The following is a 19,177-nucleotide window of genomic DNA, read 5'->3' as shown; positions in this document are numbered from 1 at the left end:
ATTAATAGTTTTAACAAGAGGGGTCAAAAAATTTTCAAAAAGGGATTTCTAGAAAATAAAGAAATTATTTTATTTTTATATATTTTTATATTTTTATTGTTTGTATAGCTAATATGGGTTTAGCAGAAGATGTATATAGGATTAAGTTTAGAGGAGATGGTTATTTTAGAAGAGTGTTACAACTTTTCAATCAATTAGGGGCTCTCATAAAAGAGAAAAATATAGTGAATAGAGCTACAAATTACCCAATTCAGAAATTGTCAGCATTTTGAAAAGCCTTTCTTTCTTCATTTCTGTTCATTCACAGATTTACTCTTACTTAACTATTCATTAATGAATTCATTCACTCATTCATATAGCTATTTTTTAAAGTTTCTTTATTTAGTTTACTTTGTTTTTTTGGAGTATTTTAAAGAAAATATTTAGTCATAATATCCAATCGGCTAAGACTAAATCTCTAGAAGATAAGAACTTTTGTTATAACATAAATACTATCCAATTACCATACATAAAGTTACCAAAATAATTCCTTAATTACTTCTTTAATTCTAGTTCACAATCACAGTCCCTTTTTATGTAAAAAGTATATGTCTGTATGAATCAGGATACAAGAAAAAGTCTATAAATTAAAATTAGATGATATATATACCTTGAATAATTTCATTCTTTAGTAATCTCTCTTATTTCCTGAAGCTATTAATTTGTTGAAAAAATCAGGTTGTTAATATTGTAAATGTCTCTATTAAAAATAGGCTAATTAAAAAATAAAATGTTTTACTGACAGATGTAAACATTCTTTATGTAATATATCTTTAATGGTGTGTCACAGACCTTTAACACACTGAAATCACAACAAATGACTCTATTGAGTTTTACTACAAAATGATTTATAAAATATAATTATTCACTAATAAACTCTGGGGCATATGCTAAGGGACCTTAAGGGCCTGGAAGAAGCCCTCATGTAAAACTAAGCTACTGAAATTCATCTATTTCCAATTATTGTTATTATCCAACCAAATAAGAGACAATTGTCAACATTGCCAAAGATAAAAATATATGAATTAATAAGGGAAGCATGGTGCTAAAGGGTTATCAATTACTTAAACATGCAAATTCTGTTTAATATTCAATATAAAGATAAGATTAACAAAAGCAGAGAAAAGATTTCACATAACATTGGAAAAATTGTTTAGAAGATCTGAAGAATATTAATTACATTGATGTAAATTATCAATTTCAATTAAATGTTTATATGAGTTAGAAGTTCTCCTCCAAGTCTTTTGGAAACATTGACCTTTTCCTATCCTGAAAAATCTAAGATATTTATAATAAATAGCATAGATATATAATAAATAGCATATTATAAATAGCATAACAATTTCATGGACTTTAAATAGGACAACCATATAATATATTATCCAAATCAGGATATAGTTAATACTATTTTATGAAATTTATAAAAGATGACCATATGATTTGTTACTTAATAAATCTGGAAATGAAAATTCCGTTAGATTTAGGAAATATTTAGAAATTATATTCTTAATTAATTTTCACATTTTAAAAAATTGATGTAAAATTCATATCACATAAAATTAGCCATTTTAACATAAGCAATTTGATGTAGTTTAATATATTCAGGTCCTGTGAAACTACCACCTTTATTCAGTTCCTGACCATTTTCATCACCCCAAAAGGAAACCTGTACTCACAAAGCCACTGCTCTTCATCCCCACCCTCAGTTCCTGGCAATCACCATTTGTACAAGTAAAAGTAGTGTGCTTTCTTATTTCAATTATTTCTTACTATAGGAAATATTTTAAAGCATATTATCCTTTTAAAATAAATTAAATGCTTAAAAAGAAAATATGGATTTTGCAAATCATGTAAGGGGCACCACATAATGGTACATATTGTGATGCTTAGCAAGGTGGAAATGGCAATAATTTTGCTTTATAATAATGCACTATTTGGTGATACATGATTTATAAACATCTACATTAACATTTTAAAGTTATTAATAGGAAATATATGTGACATTAACCATAAATTATAAATATTCTATAATCTACCAATGGTTTTCATTGATATTATCTTATTTGATATCCACAATAAACATTTTTAATAGTTGTGATACTTATCTTTATTTTTGATATAAGAAAATTTATTCTGGGACATATCCAAGTTTCACCAATCTAGAGTATGGGTAAGTAGGACTGAATTTCAGATACTGTGCCTTTTATTAATAATTTGGTACTCTGCACTACAGTGCAGTTATGTGTTTGTGTGTGTGTGTGTATATATATATATATATATATATTGCATGTACCCATTGTGTCTTCCAGAAGTTTAAACTCAATATGAGCATGAAATAAGTATGTTACAAATGCATCAGCCTATGGAGCTTCCAAGTTATAATCTAGCCACTTTGTTAAATATTTGAAAAGTGATGTAAATTGGAATCAGTATTTTATGTCACTGTGCTATAGTCAAGTGTTTCCCTTAAAATTCATGTGGAATTTTCAAAAAAATTTTAAGAAAATTAACCCTTAGCAGTTATGAAATTGTTAGAATTCAATTGTAGGACATATTATCTGGCAAATAAAGCAAGTTCTTAGAGAAATAACCATAAGGCTAGTAAAGTCCAAAGCAGGAGATAAAATATATGTGGATGGATACTTCCATGCGATAACCTGGAGAACTGATAACAACTTTAAGAATCACACATTTTAGAGATGTGGTGAGCATTGTGGCGGGGAAGGGCATATCTCTAACCTTCCTTAGGTAGAGGCAAAGATATAAAATGGAACCAAAATGTCAAAAAAACCCACAACTTTTATAGGGTGGTAGGCAGGTGGGAGGGAGGAGGGGATGAGTGTATACCTACATAATGAGTGCCATGCAAACCACCCAGAGGATGGACATGCTTGAAGCTATGACTTGGCAGGGTGGAGGGGGGTGGGGGGTGGAGGAGGGTGGGGGATGGAGGGGGGTGGGGGGTGGAGGGTACGGGGACGGGTGGCGGCAGCAAGGGCAATATATGTAACCTTAACTATATTTGTACCCCCATAATATGATGAAATAAAAAGAAAAAAACAGAATCAATCAATAAAAAGTCTTATATATTTGCCACAGTCAATTACTGTTATGAATTTCATTTGTGAACCCTCTCTCTTTCTAATTTTCCATTGACCACTGAAATACCATCTCTAATGATCACAAATAATCTAAAAGGTGCCAAAGCCAATAATTGATTTTGAGCCCTCATGCACTCATCTTCATTTAACTATTCTCAGTATTTAAAACAGGGCATCTTTCACAGATCCATAACATTTCTCTGTATTGACTTCCACTTCTCTGTTTCCCTTCTACCTCACTGGCCATTCTACTCTTTTCCTTGAGTCTCATTTTTTTGAACACCTGAATAGTAGAGAACCTGACATTCAAAACCTCGGTTTCTACACTTCTCTATGTACACTGACTCTCTACATGATCTCATCCAAATGTATAGTTCAAATATTTGGCAACTGAATTTATACTTCCAGCCCAGAATTCTTGTCTGCACTTCAGATTTGATATGCCCAAACGTGCGCTCAAGATATCAAGTTGGACTTCTACTTGGCACCTCACATTAAATGTATCTACAAGTAAGTATTGATTCCCAAGTCTGTAATGTTTCTCTTATAGAATTATCTTTATGGAAAATTTTGCAATTCGGTTTTCCCTTTGTTCCAGGAAAAAATGGTTATTTCTTAATCCACTTTTTCTTCAGACCACCTTTTTATTCTCACAACTACTCCTATATCTACTTAAAACAAAAATTGAAGTTGCAACCACTTCAAAATATTTCTGTTACTTCTCCTCTTGTCCAAGCCAATATAACTGCTCATCTAGGTTGTTGCAACATTCTCCTAATAGTTTTGCTTTGGTTCTCGCACATAAAGGGTCTTAAATGTAGCCTGAAGGGCTTTATTTGTTAATGCCTTGCAATGGGTTTTCATTTTAGTGAGTAATAACCAAAAGTCCATAGGGCTCTATATAATTTGGCTCTCATTTACTAACAGCCTATACTTTATTCCCTCAATCCAGGTGTTTACTTGAATAAAGTAGACATAATTTATATAGTATATTGGTGCTTGGTGCCACCTTAGTCTATAACATACTTCCCTTATATATTTATACGGCTGATCCTTCACTTCCTTTAGTTTATGCTTAGCTTTAATATTTTCCATGATACTTTCCCTGACCATATCATTTAAAAGTGCATCCTATTTTGTAACCATCAGGATCATTTATGTCATTGCTCAGATGAGTTTTTCTTCATAGGACTTGCCATCATCTAACATGTTCTAAACTTTACTCACTTGCCTATTGTCTGTCTCTACTAGAATATGAGCACTATGAGAATAAGACTTAGTCTTTAATATCCAATGCACTATCCTCAGAACCTGTAACTATTTTGATATATATTATGCACCAACATTAATTAAATGGTTAAATTGGGTCCATGCACGAAGAATGAAGAAAAGAATAAAGAAAAAAATTATAAAAGCCATATACTTCGTAAGTAATCTTGTCTAGAAATGATCCATTATTCAATAATAGTTCTTATTAATATATTCTTTTGAATTCTAAAATTGTAACTAAAGAGTAGCAAATCTTTTACATTACATGTGGTTCTTATGATAAATCATAAAGGTTTTAAAAAATGACAATGTCAGTAGAAAATGATTAACCTTGCAAATGCGTAAAATTATTTTGGATGATTCATCTCATAAAATATCATAATTTTATGGACACATATCATGCAGCACTCATTATTCTTGATGTAAAATAAAAAATATTAATGCTTCCCCTATATCAAAAGCAGGGCAATACTAATAACAAATATAAATTTTCATAAGTTAGGATAAATGAATGAATGATCATGTCTTTGTCTTCCCTCCTGTTACCTTCTCACACAAAACCATAAGAGTATATGAAGCCCAAGAATACAAATTCTTATGGAACTACCAGCATTTACAATATTCCTATGAGATAATTTTTAATAATTTACTTATATAATCAGATTTTGATAAGCATATTTTAAATGGATAACTTTTTATAAGTGAAATCATCCTGAGGAGCAGATTATCTGGGTGATCATTTTTGCAGTGGTGTAACAATTCATTCTTTTTTTTTTATTTCACCATATTACAGAAGTACAAATGTTTACGTTACACATATCGCCTTTGCCCTGCTGAAGTCAGAGCCTAAAGTGTGTCCATCCCCCAGATGGTGTGCACCACACCCAAATGTGTGAATCTGCCCACTCCCCTTCCTATTCTACCTGCCCTATACTCGATGAATATTACCAGTATATATGCACCTAAGTGTTTATCAGTTAATACCAATTTGATAACGAGTACATATGGTGCTTGTTTTTCCATTCTTGTGATACTTCACTTAGTAGAATGGGCTCCAGCTCTATCCCGATAATATAAGAGGTGGTAGATCACGATTGTTTTTTGTGTCTAAGTAGTTCTCCACAGTATACATACACCACATTTTATTAATCCACTCATGTATTAATGGGCACTTGGGTTGTTTCCACATCTTTGCAATTGTGAATTGTGCTGCTATAAACAATTGAGTGCAGATGTCTTTTTTTTTTTCTCCCTTTGGGTAGATGCCCAGTAACGGGATTGCTGGATTAAATGGTACACAAATGAGTAACATTCCTATAAGCCAATAACAGTCAAACTGAGAACCAAATCAAGGACTCAATATCCTTTACAATAGCAACAAAGAAAATAAAATACCTAGGAATATACTTAACTAAGTAGGTGAAAGGTCTCTACAGGGAGAACTATGAAACACTGAAGAAGAAAATAGCAGAGGATGTAAACAGGTGGAAAGCCACACCATGCTCATGGGTCGGCAGAATCAACATCGTTAAAATGTCTATACTAACCAAATTGATCTACAGATTAAATGCAATCCCTATTAAGACACAAACATAATTTTTCCCAGATCTACAAAAAATAATTCTACCATTTGTATGGAACAAGAGAAGCCCTGTATAGCAAAAGCAATCTTAAGCAAAAACAACAAATTTAGAGGCATCAATTTACCAGACTTCAAGCTGTACTACAAAGCATAATAACTAAAATAGCATGTTACTAGCACATGATCAGGGACAGACCAATGGAACAGAACTGACAACCCAGATATAAAAACATCTTCATATAGCCACCTAATCTTTGACAAAGTATACAAAAACATCCACTGGGGAGAAGAATCCTTATTCAATACATCATGCTGGTAAAATTGGATAGCCACATGTAGAAGACTGAAACAGGATCCGCACCTCTCACAAAAATCAACTCACAGTGGATAATGGACTGAAACCTAAGGTATGACACTATTAGAATTCTAGAAGAAAATGTAAAAACTCTCACAGACATTGGCCTAGGAAAAGAATTTCTGAAGGAGACCCCAAAGGCAATCACAGCAACAGCAAAAATAAATAAATGGGGTCTATCAAATTAAAAAACTTCTTCACAGCCAAGGAAACTATCATGAGAGCAAACAGACAACCTACATAATGGGAGAAAATATCTGCATGCTACACATATGATAGAGGGCTGATAACTAGAATCTATATAGAACTCAGGGAAATCCTCAAGAAAAAAATCATACAACCCCAATAAAAAGTGGACAAAAGACATGATCAGAAACTTTCCAAAGAATAGTGACTAATGGACAGCAAACATATGAAAAAATGCTCAACATCTCTAGTCATCAGGAAAATACAAATTAAAGCCACAATGAGACATCACTTAACTGCAATGAGAATGGCTTTTGTCAAAAAGTTCCAAAACAATATATGTTGGCGTTGATGTGGAGAGATAGGAACTGCTTTTGGGATTTCAAATTAGTACAACCTCTGTGGAAAGTAATATGGAAATACCTCAAAAGGCTAAAAGTAGAACTACCATTTGAACCTTTCATTCTTTTAAATACTGAACACCTGCATATTCCAGGAACTCTTCTGGGCACTGTACAACAAGGTTGTACAAAACATTCATTTTATTTTTCCAATCTGAAGTTTACAGAGCATTAGAGAAGATAAAAAATAAAAATGAATATGAAATTTAAGATATGAAAAAATGCACAGATTATTATAAAAGAGAAAAGCGACATGATCAAATTATGATCAAGTGTTCAAAAAATCCTTTCTGTAAGTATCATGTAAGCTAAGACCTAAAGGATGAGTCAAATTAATAAGACAAGGTTTTAGGTATATGTAATAAGGCATAGAATGCATCATGATTGAAAATGCATTGGCACAAATGATCATTATATTTTAAAGAATATAAAAAGAGGACAATATGAATAAATTGTACATTATATATGAACATATGCATATGAAAGTAGAGTTTGCAAGAGTAGGAAATGTCTATATCAGGTAAACAATATTCGAAGAGACTATAAATATCATCCAAACCTAGGGCACTCTTGAGAATATAATAAATCACCCTAAGTAAATATGCTAGGTTCACACACATAAATCAAGATGGACATGCTCAAATCAGAACCCTACTTATAGGCCATTATTTCAATTTCAATTTTATTAAAGCAGAAAATTTCCCTTTATACTTTACATGTAAGGTCTTGGGATTAACTATATATATCTAATGCGATGTGAATAAAAATGAGACACCATACCAGAAGCAAAAGGATAGGGAACAAAAACAATTAAATGGTAGCAGGGGGGATGTTAAAAAATATCAATTCGACTCATTTAATGAAGATAAGGCATGGCAGTGGCACAAAAATAATGAGAAGTCATAAAGCTCAAACTAGAAGTATAGAAATTACGCTTATTTATAATCCTATATTCGTTGAACTTTTTTTCTCACCTCTACCCCTTTGTGTATTTCTCTTCATATTTTGACCAAGCAAATTCGTGCATTAGATTGAAATGAAGAGCATTGAATAAACCCGAAAATCTATTATATTAATCTAGGATAGTAAAAATAACCAAAATAGTTTGATGGCAGTATTGTTTAAAGTCCTGGAAATTTTGTATCTAGAGAGATTAAAATGAAAAATAATTAAATTCTTGTAAAAATTCTAATATTCCTAGATATTCCTCCAAAAGGCTTTATGTAATTATAGAATATAAGCATCATAATGTAACAAATATACAGAAAATGATTATGAAATAAATAAAACAAAATCCCACCAAAAGCTATCAAAGTTTATATCAAATAGTTGGTATTGCTTCTAAGTAAGTACATAGCACTTGATCTTCAAACATTAATAATAATAATATGTGTCAATCACATAGCTTGGTTCAGGAAACAGAAACCACCCTATGCAGCTTAAGAAGGAAATTGATACAGAAAATTAAATGCATGCAAGATAGTTGGAAGGGCTTATGAATAGGCTTTCATTAAACCTCCTAGAATGATTGCAATAGATAACAGATCTAGCAGGGAATCAACTACCTATGAAGGCATTATAAGAACTATGAGTTCAAGAATACTTGCCTTCTTGTTCTCCTCTCCCCAACGACCTAAAGTTGTGAGGTAGGAATCAGAAAGCTAAAATGAGGATGGAACTTCCACTGCTACTTGTGAATAGGACTTCACCTCATCATCCTATGGGCTGAAGACTCAAGAGTGGATTTAATTTCTGGAAAGCTCTGGTCCTAAACTTTCCTTGAGGAAGATGTTTATGTACTTTTTAAAATTGATTTTCTTGTTATGGGTATATCAAGAAAAATCACACAAGGTCATGAGCACATAAAACTTTTTATATATTGCTGGATTTTATTAACAAATATTTTTTTTTCTTTCTTTCTTTTTTTTTTTTTTTTTTTTTTTGAGACAGAGTCTCACTTTGTTGCCCAGGCTAGAGTGAGTGCCGTGGCGTCAGCCTGGCTCACAGCAACCTCAATCTCCGGGGCTCAGCGATCCTACTGCCTCAGCCTCCCGAGTAGCTGGGACTACAGGCATGCGCCACCATGCCCGGCTAATTTTTTTTTTTTTTTGTATATATATTTTTAGTTGGTAAATTAATTTATTTCTATTTTTGGTAGAGATGGGGTCTCGCTCAGGCTGGTTTCGAACTCCTGACCTTGAGCAATCCGCCCGCCTCGGCCTCCCAAGTGCTAGGATTACAGGCGTGAGCCACCACGCCCGGCCTTAACAAATATTTTTTATGACTTTTTGGGTCTATATTCCTGAAGAATATTTGCGTGTCTTTCACTTTTCTTGTAATGTCAATATCACTATTTGTATTAGGGTATTTCTGCCTTCCTATAGTAAGTTTTTGTAAATCCCTTCATTTTCTAAAAGTGTGTATGTGTGTGTTTGTGTGTGTGTGTGTATATATATATATATATATATATATATATATATATATATATCTCACAATGGTGTTATTTATTATTTAGAAATTTGATAGAATTCTTCCAGTGAGATCATTTCTTCCTGGAGACTTATTTGTAGGAAAGAGGTTTTTTTTAGTACAAATTTAGTTTTCTATTTTATAGAATGTTTTTTAGATTTTTCATTTCTGTCTATGGCCATACTACTCTAAAAGTGCCTGATCTCCTCTGATCTCAGAAGCTAAGTAGGGTCGGGCCTGGCTAGTACTTGGATGGGAGATTTTTCATTTCTTCCTTTGGTTATGAAGACAGGTTATTTTATTATTTTTTTTCTTTCAGCATATTGTGCGGGTACAAATGTTAAGGTTACGTATATTGCCCTTGCCGCCCACGCCCCTTGAGTCAGAGCTTTAAGCATAACCATCCCCCAGACAGTGCTCCTGGCACTCATTATGTATGTATTTACCCATCCCCTCCTCTCCCGACTCACCTACCTGACACCCAATAAATGTTATTCCTATATGTCCACTTAGGTGTTGATCAGTTAATACCAATTTGCTGGTGGGTACATGTGGTGCTTGTTTTTCCATTCTTGAGATACTTCACTTAGTAGAATGGGTTCCAGCTCTATCCAGGAAAATATAAGAGGTGGTATATCACTATTGTTTCTTATAGCTGAATAGTACTCCATGGTATACAGATATGACATTTTATTAATCCATTCATGTATTGATTGGCACTTGGGTTGTTTCCACAACTTTGCAATTGCGAATTGTGCTGCTATAAACATTCTAGTGCAGGTGTCATTTTTATAGAGTGTCTTTTGTTCTTTTGGGTAGATGCCCAGTAGTGGGACTGCTGGATCAACTGGTAGATCTACTTGTGTCCCTTTGAGGTATCTCCATATTGCTTTCCACAGAGATTGAACTAGTTTGCAGTCCCACCATCAGTGTAGGAGTGTTCCTATCTCTCTGCATCCATGCCAACATTTATTGTTTGGGGACTTTTTTATGAAGGACATTCTTACTAGAGATAAGTGATATCTAATTGCAGTTTTGATTTGCATTTCATTGATGTTTAGAGATATTGAGCATTTTTTCATATATGTGTCGGCCATTATTCTGTCTTCTTTTGAAAAGTTTCTGTCCATGTCTTTTCCCCACTTTTTCATAGGGTTATTTGATTTTTTCTTGCTGATTTTCCTAAGTTCTAAATAGATTCTGGTTACCAGCCCCTATTGGATGTGTAACATGTGAAAATGTTCTCTCATTCCGTAGGTTGTCTGTTTGCTCTCATGACAGTTTCTTTGGCTGTGCAGAAGCTTTTTAGTTTGATCAGGTCTCATTTATTTATTATTGTTGATGCTATGATTGCCTTTGGGGTCTTCTTCATAAATTCTTTGCCTAAGCCAATGTCTAGAAGAGTATTTTCAATGTTTTCCTCCAGTATTCTAATAGTTTCATACCTTAGGTTTAAATCTGTTACCCAGGGTGAGTCGATTTTTGTGAGAGGTGAAAGGTGTGGATACTGCTTCAGCCTTCTACATGTGGCTATCCAGTTTTCCCAGCACAATTTATTGATTAAAGATTCTTTTCCCCATTGGATGTTTTTGTCTGCTTTGTCGAAGATTAGATGGCTATATGAGGATGGTTTTATATCTGAGTTCTCAGTTCTGTTTTACTAGTCAGTATTTCTATTTTTGTCCCAATACTAAGCTGATTTAATTACTACAGCTTTGTAGTATAATTTGAAATCTGGCAAATTGATACCTCCAATTTTGTTTTTATTGCCTAGAATTGCTTTTGCTATACAGGGTCTTCTCTGGTTCCATATGAAGCATAAAATTATTTTTTCTATATCTGTGAAAAATGGTGTTGGTATTTTAATAGGGATTGCATTGAATCTGTAGATCAATTTGGGTAATATAGTCATTTTAACAATGCTGATTCTGACGACCTAGGAGAATGGTATGGATTTCCCTTTGTTTACATCCTCTGCTATTTTCTTCCTCAGTGTTTCATAGTTCTCCCTGTAGAGGTCTTTTACCTCTTTAGTTCAGTATATTCCTAGGTACTTTATTTTCTTTGTTGCTATTGTGACGGGTATTGAATCTTTGATTTGGTTCTCAATTTGACTGTTACTGACGTATATGAATGCCTCTGATTTCTGTGTATTGATTTTGTATCCTGAGACTTTACTAAATTCATTGATCAGTTCCAGGAGTTTCTTAATTGAATCCTTGGGATTTTCTAAATATAACATCATATCATCAGCAAAGAGTGAGAGTTTGATCTCTTCTGCCCCCATTTGGATGCCTTTAATTCCACTCTCATGTCTGATTGCAATAGCCAAGACTCCCAGCACTATGTTGAATGCAAGTGGAGACATCGGGCAATTATTTTAAAGTTGTTTCCATTTAGTCTATGTTGTCAGTATTTTCATATAAAGTTCATACTGTTAGAAACTGTAATATTGTTGGTTTCTTCCCCCCACCTGAGTTTTTGTGATCAATATTGCTTTGGATTAGATTATAAATTTTATTAATTGTTTTGAAGAACAAACTTTTGGCTTTTTAACATTCTGAAATATTTGTCTTTTTTCTATAGGATTGCTTTTTTGCTCTTATCATTTCCTTTTTTTTTTTTTTTTTTACTTTCTGTAGGTTTAGAATACTCTTTTTTTTTTTTTTAGTTCTAATGCATTAGTTTTTTGGAAGCTTAGAGAAATGAATTTATACTATTCATATTTCTAATAGCCATTTAAAGTTATATACTTTTTCCCCAAACACTGCATTATCTTCATTCCACACATTTTGATATGTTTTGGCTTTATTAATATTGTTTGGTATATTTTACAAATTTTTCCTTTTAATTTGTTCTTTGGATTGTGGGTTAGTTAGAAGTGTTTGGCTTGATTTCCAAATGTTTGGTTATTTTCTAGGTATATACTTACTGATTTCTAATTTAATGCAATAAAAGACAGAACATATTTTGCATATGTTTTAGCCTTCGAAATTCATTATGAGTGTTTTATGGCCCTAATTCATGTTTTAACTTGTTAAATGTTATTTATCACTCAAAATATTGTCTATTATTCACTTTTGAGTGTTTTTAATAGATATGAAATATTAATTTTTATTGATAATACTGTCCAACTATTTAGCATCTTTAATTATTTTCTGTTTATTTTTCTATCAATTACTCAGAAAGAAGTGTTCAAACATTGGCAGGGTTAATATGGGTCTTCATTGTACTACTTTTTCAATGTTTCTGTATGCTTAAAATTTTTGTAATAAAATATTTGAGTAACAAAAAGAAGACCACTTCTTAAAATGGTTAACTTTATTAATTTATGATTTCATTGAGTAGCACACTTTTTTTCAAAATTTTATTGATGCATAATAGAAGTATATATTTGGGAGTATATTAGGTAATTTAATGCATTCGTATAGTTTGTAAAGATGAAATCAGTGTACTTGGGATATCCATCACCTTAAATATTTGTCTTTTCTCTTTGCTAGAGCTATTCAAAATTTTCCCTTCTAGCTATTTTGAAATATGAAATAGATTATTATAAATATTAGTCACCCTACTGCTCTAACACTAGATCCTATTTCTTCAATTAAACTTATATTTGTACCCGTTAATCAATTTCTCTTTAGCCCCTCTTTTCCCCCTTACCCTTCCCACACTCTGGTAACTACAAATCTCCTATCTGTCTTCATCAGATCCACTATTTTAGCTCCCACATATGAGTAAGAACACATGACATTTATCTTTCTATGCTTGGTTTATTTTATTGATATAATGACCTCCAATTCCATCCATGTTGCTGCAAATGACAGGATTTCGTCCTTTTTATGGCTGAATAATATTCCATTGTGTATATACGCCACATTTTCTCTATCTGTTGATCTGTTGATGGAAGCTTATGTTAATTCCACATTTTGATGACTGTGAATAATGCTGCAAAAAATTTAGGAGTGCAGATATGTCTTTTCCATATATTGATTTCCTTTCTTTTGATGTATACTCAGTAGTGGAATTGCTAGATTATACAGTGGTTCTATTGTTAGTATTTTTAGTAACATAGTGTTCTCTACAGTGACTTTACCCATTTCAATTCCGGCCAATGGTGTAGGAGGATTCCCCTTTCTCTGCATCCTCTCTAGCATTTGTTATTGTCTGCCTTTTTGAGAAAAACCATTTTAGTGGAGTGATATGATATCTCACTGAAGTTTTGATTTGCATTTTCTTGGTGATTAGTGATGTTGACCATTTTTAATATACTTGTTGGCATTTCTATGTTCTCTTTTGAGAAATGTCTATTGAGACATTTTCCCATACTTTAAATTGCATTGTATTTTTTCTATTGAGTTGTTTGAGCTCCATATATATTATGGTTATTAATACCTTTTCAGATGGGTAGGTTGGAAATAAATATTTTCTCTCATTCTGTGTGTTGTCTCTTCATTTTGTTGATTATTTTATTTGCTGTACATACGATTTTTAGCTTGAAGTAATGCAATTTGTCAATTTTTGCTTTAGTTGTCTGTGATTGTGAGGTCTTATACAAAATATCGTTTCCCAGACCAATATCATGGAGCATTTCCCAATTTTTTGTTTGTTTGTTTGTTTGTTTTCTCTAGTAGCTTCATAGATTCAGGACTTAGATTTAAGGCTTTATTCAATTTGATTTGATTTTGTATATGGTAAGAAATAGGGTGTACTTTCATCCTCTGCTTAAGGTTATCCAGTTTTAGCAGCACCATTTATTGAAGAGAGTGTCCTTTTCTTATTGTATGTTCTTGGCTACTTTGTTAAAATATAAGTTGACTGTAAATGCACAGATTTATATCTGAGTTCTCTATTCTGTTTCATTGGTCTATTTGTCTGTTTTTATGCCAGTACTATTTTGATTTGTTTACTACAGCTTTGTGGTAAATTCTGAAGTCAAACAGGGAGATGCATCCAGTTTTGGCTGTTTAGGGTCTTTTGTGGTGCCATATAAGTGTTAGAATTTTTTTTCTATTTCTATAGAGAATGTTATTGGTATTTTGATAGGGATTGCATTTAATCTGTAATTTACTTTGGGCAGTATTGTAATTTTTAAATAATAATTATTCCAATCTATGAGCATGAAATATCTTTCCATTTTTTATGTGTGTGCCCTCTTCAATTTCTTTCATCAGTGTTTCAGTGTTTTATACTTTTCCTTATATAGATCCTTCACTTCATTGGCTAAATTGATTCCAGGGTATTTTATATTCCCTATAGCTATTATAAATTGAATTTCCTTCTTGGTTTTTTTTTTTTTTTTTTTTTTTTTTTGAAGATTGTTCCCTGTTGGCATATACAAATGCTAATTTTTGTATGCTGACTTTGTATCCTGCGACTTTACTGAATTAACTTTTTAGTACTAACAGTGTTTTGGTGCAGTCTTTAGGTTTTTATGTATAAAATCATATCATTTATAAACAAGGCTATTTTGACTTCCTCCTTTCCAGTTTTTATGCCCTTTATTTTCTTCTTTTGTTTAGTTGGTCTGGCCAAGACTTCCAGTACTATATTGAATAAAGGTGGTAAAAGGGGGCATCTTTGTCCTGTTCTAGATCTTATAGGAAAGATTTTAATTTTTTTCCATTCAGTACAATGTAAATTCTGGGTTAGTCATATATGGCCTTTATATTTGGATGAAGGTCTTTATCAAAAAGCAATGTTAGGCCGGGCGCTGTGGCTCACGCCTGTAATCCTAGCTCTTGGGAGGCCGAGGCGGGCGGATTGCTCGAGGTCAGGAGTTCAAAACCAGCCTGAGCAAGAGCGAGACCCCGTCTCTACTATAAATAGAAAGAAATTAATTGGCCAACTGATATATATATAAAAAATTAGCCGGGCATGGTGGCGCATGCCTGTAGTCCCAGCTACTCGGGGGGCTGAGGCAGAAGGATCACTCAAGCCCAGGAGTTTGAGGCTGCTGTGAGCTAGGCTGACACCACGGCACTCACTCTAGCCTGGACAACAAAGTGAGACTCTGTCTCAAAAAAAAAAAAAAAAAAAAAAAAAAAAAAAAGCAATGTTAAATTTTATCAAGTACTTTTTTGGCATCTTGAAACAATCATATGGTTTCGTGAGGTATCATGTTTATTGATTTGTATATGTTGTATTATCCTTGTGTCCCTGGGATGAATTCCACTTGATCATGGTGAATTATCTTTTTAATGTGTTGTTGAATTCAGTTTGCTAGTATTTTGATGAGGATTTTTGCATCTATGCTCATTAGTGGTATTGGCCTATAGTTTTCTTTTTTCATTGTGTCTTTGCCTGGTTTTGGTATATGAGTAATGCTAGCCTTGTAGAATAAATTTGGGATTATTCCCTCCTCTTTGATTTTTTTGAAGAGTTTTTGTAGAATTGGTATTAATTGTTTAAATAGATGGCAGAATTCAACAGTAAAGTTAGCAGGCCCAGGGCTTTTTTTGATGGGATCCTTTTTAATATGGCTTCAGTCTCATTTTTCTTCTGGCTCAATTTTAGTAGGTTGTATGTGTCTAGAAATTTATCTACTTCTATGTTTTCCAATTTGTTGGCCTGTAGTTGTTCATAATATTCTCTAATGATTCTTTATATTTCTGTAGTCTTGTTTGCTATGTCTCCTTTTTATTTTCTGATGTTATTTATTTGGGTTTTCTTTCTTTGTTCCTTAGTCTAACCAAAGTTTTGATGATTTTGTTTATCTTTTCAAAAAGCCTACTTTTCATTTTTTTGATCTTCTATATTTTTTTAGTCTCAATTTCATTTATTTCTTCTCTCATATTTATTATTTCTTTTCTTCTACTAATATTGTTTTTTAATTGCAAAACTATTTGAAAAATAAAAGAAACAAAAATCAACAGTTTATAGCAAATAAAAGCAGAGCTGAAAAAAATAAGGTAAAGCAATCTGATGGTGGTATTTTTGAGATCTTCAGCTGATTGGTGGAAGGTCTCTAGTGCACAAGTGGGGATAACTTATGATGCAATTGCAGATCCTCTATAATAACACTAATATGATTTAAAAAATCTCTGTGATAATGGTAACAGTCTATATGCTACTAAATATGGTAGCCATCAGAGACAAGTCACTATTGCAGTGTGGCTAGGATGACTCTGGAAATTAATTTTTAATTTAATTTGATTTACTTAATTAATATTTAAACTTAAATAGCTTTATGTGTCTAATGAGTATTATATATGTCTAATGGCTATATTATTTAAAGTAGAATTTTTATTAGCATATTATTTAAAATAACTACACAAAATAATAAAGATATTTAAGTATTTTATTGGCTAGTTATTCCACTGTGTTAAAGAAATAAACAGTGTGATCACAGACATACAACCCTAATTATCTCTATTTCTAAATTTTAGTTAGAATACATAGAATAGCTGAAGTAAAAGTTCATCTTATTTTTATTTCAAAACACATTATGAATATTATAATAAGAAGAATATTTATTTCTTCTAAATATCTGAAGTTATCAAATATGCTTAAATATCATTTCCTAATGATTAAGTAGAATATTTCTGTTCTTGGTTTACATAATTGGTTTATAATTTTCAAAAGAAGTGCATGGGTGGATATATTCTTTGAGTCCCCATTACTTATACCTTCTCTTGAACATCTCTAACTGAGATACGTTCAGAGTTTGGAAGGAAATTGGTACAGTGCTTTAATAGATTTTCATCTAAAATGTAATAAATAATTTTATCATATATGTAATATAATGCAAATATAGAGCAAAAGTGGCAAAAATCATATGATGAACATTAACCTATTTCTCTTAACCTTCTGAGAGAAATAATTGCTTATAGTTAAACATTTTTATGAGCAATATTGATTGGAGCATAGTATTATAGCATTTTAAATTATGAATCAATATATTCTTTCCGAAGAATTTTTTTATATTTAAATTTGTTGTGTCTCAACATATTAATACTTCAAACTGCTATTCTAATGGAAGTATTTAATAATCTAAACAGGGGCTTTGTCAATTATTACATATAAACAAGAGTGAATTTCTTAGAAACAAGGTTTCTAAGTCTTTCTAAGTGTCTCTTGCCTTTCACTGCATGAGTAGTACAGGCTTTTGCATTTACAATTTTATTTTCTTAGAAACAAGGTTTCTAAGTCTTTCTAAGTGTCTCTTGCCTTTCACTGCTTAGTAGTACAGGCTTTTGCATTTACAATTTTATTTTCCTTTTCTTAAACAGGTTGCACAGACTTTATAATCTCCAGGACCAGAAAACCCTAGTAAAGAAACTGAGGAAAAATTAATAGGTCACCTTTTTAAGAAATGAGGACAGATTTCTGAAATATCCACTATCAGTTTTCATCATCAAGTTCAAAGACATGAAATCAGAGCATTTAATTTAAATTAATAGCATTATTTTTGTTTACTTATAGTGGTGGATCTCTAGAGAAAAAGGTCTAAATATAAAAGTAAGCTTGTTACCCCTTTCCCTAAACATCTCCTTTTTGTCATTCTGTTTTTCCTTTGGTGAAAATTGCAGGCTAACACAAAATCCTTCTGACACCTGTTAGCAAGAACATGTCAAGCTGAAAATGATTTTGCCATTTCTCCTTAGAAATAATCAATGCTTTCTGAGAATTCTACATCTGTAGTTCTATAAAAAAATAAATTTCCACTAGAACCACTAAATATTAAAAATAAACATATTACTTTCCCCAAATGAGACACTATTATTACCTTATTTAGAATACAGAATTAAACAATATTAAACATTTCAGTGGTTTTATAAATATTGAATTATTTTGGTGTTGAAATTTATATGCCTATATATTATTGCATATTTATTTGTTTTTACATATACATTAATGAATGTATGTGTACATATGCATTTACTCTATACAGAAAATTAAATCCATATTCTCTATTTGTTTCATGAGTAATGACAAAAAGAAGAAAATATACTAGTTGGGCAAGTAGACTAGAAAGAAAGTAAATGGAAAGGGAACATAGATCCTGCTGAAAAATTTTCATAAAGAGTCATGAATAAAATTCACATAATTTTAAAAATGCAGTTTATTTGAGTGAATCACCTAAGTGAGAGAAGCTCTTCTTATTTTGAAAATGTACTGTGGCAGCAGCAGTTTACCATTATATATTTTCAATTGATGGAGGTAGGAGCACACTGGTCTTTATGACTTTCATCTCAGAAGCATTTTGGTCTAATGTATTTGGAACCAAGGAAATATTGTATATTTTGAGTCTCTCAACTATTGTACTAAAGAAAGCAGCTCACTCACAACAGCATTTTTTATTTGACAGGGGATTACAAAAACATTGGGTGCTCTTTAACTGTTGTCACAGCCATCTATTACATTAAGAACAAGTTGATTTTAATATTTGTCAAATTAAAAAGCATTGTATCATGCTAACCTTGGGCATTCATTTACATAATTGGCTCTCTGCTTGCTGTGTATTATGTGACACCCTCATTTGATTACTGTTCATTTTTCTGAAATTCTGAAGCAGCATCTAACATAACCTGCATATTAATATTTCATTTTCATCAGACCTTATTTTATACAGCCAAGTTGTAGCAAATGCTATCTTTTCATTAGTAATCTTGTTGTAAGTCGCTTGTTCTAGAGCTTTTAAAAAACAAAGTTCAATTCACATATTTATCCTATCTGTAATATAACAATAAAACTGCACTCTAAAGGTTGAGTTTATTAAATAAAGGATCCTCTTGCTGGATTGGCCTTGAGAAAAAATCTCTGAAATTTCAGAAAG

Source organism: Microcebus murinus, chromosome 13 (genome assembly GCF_040939455.1).
Source record: "Microcebus murinus isolate Inina chromosome 13, M.murinus_Inina_mat1.0, whole genome shotgun sequence".
NCBI lineage: Eukaryota > Metazoa > Chordata > Mammalia > Primates > Cheirogaleidae > Microcebus > Microcebus murinus.
Note: the sequence above shows the minus strand (reverse complement) of the source record.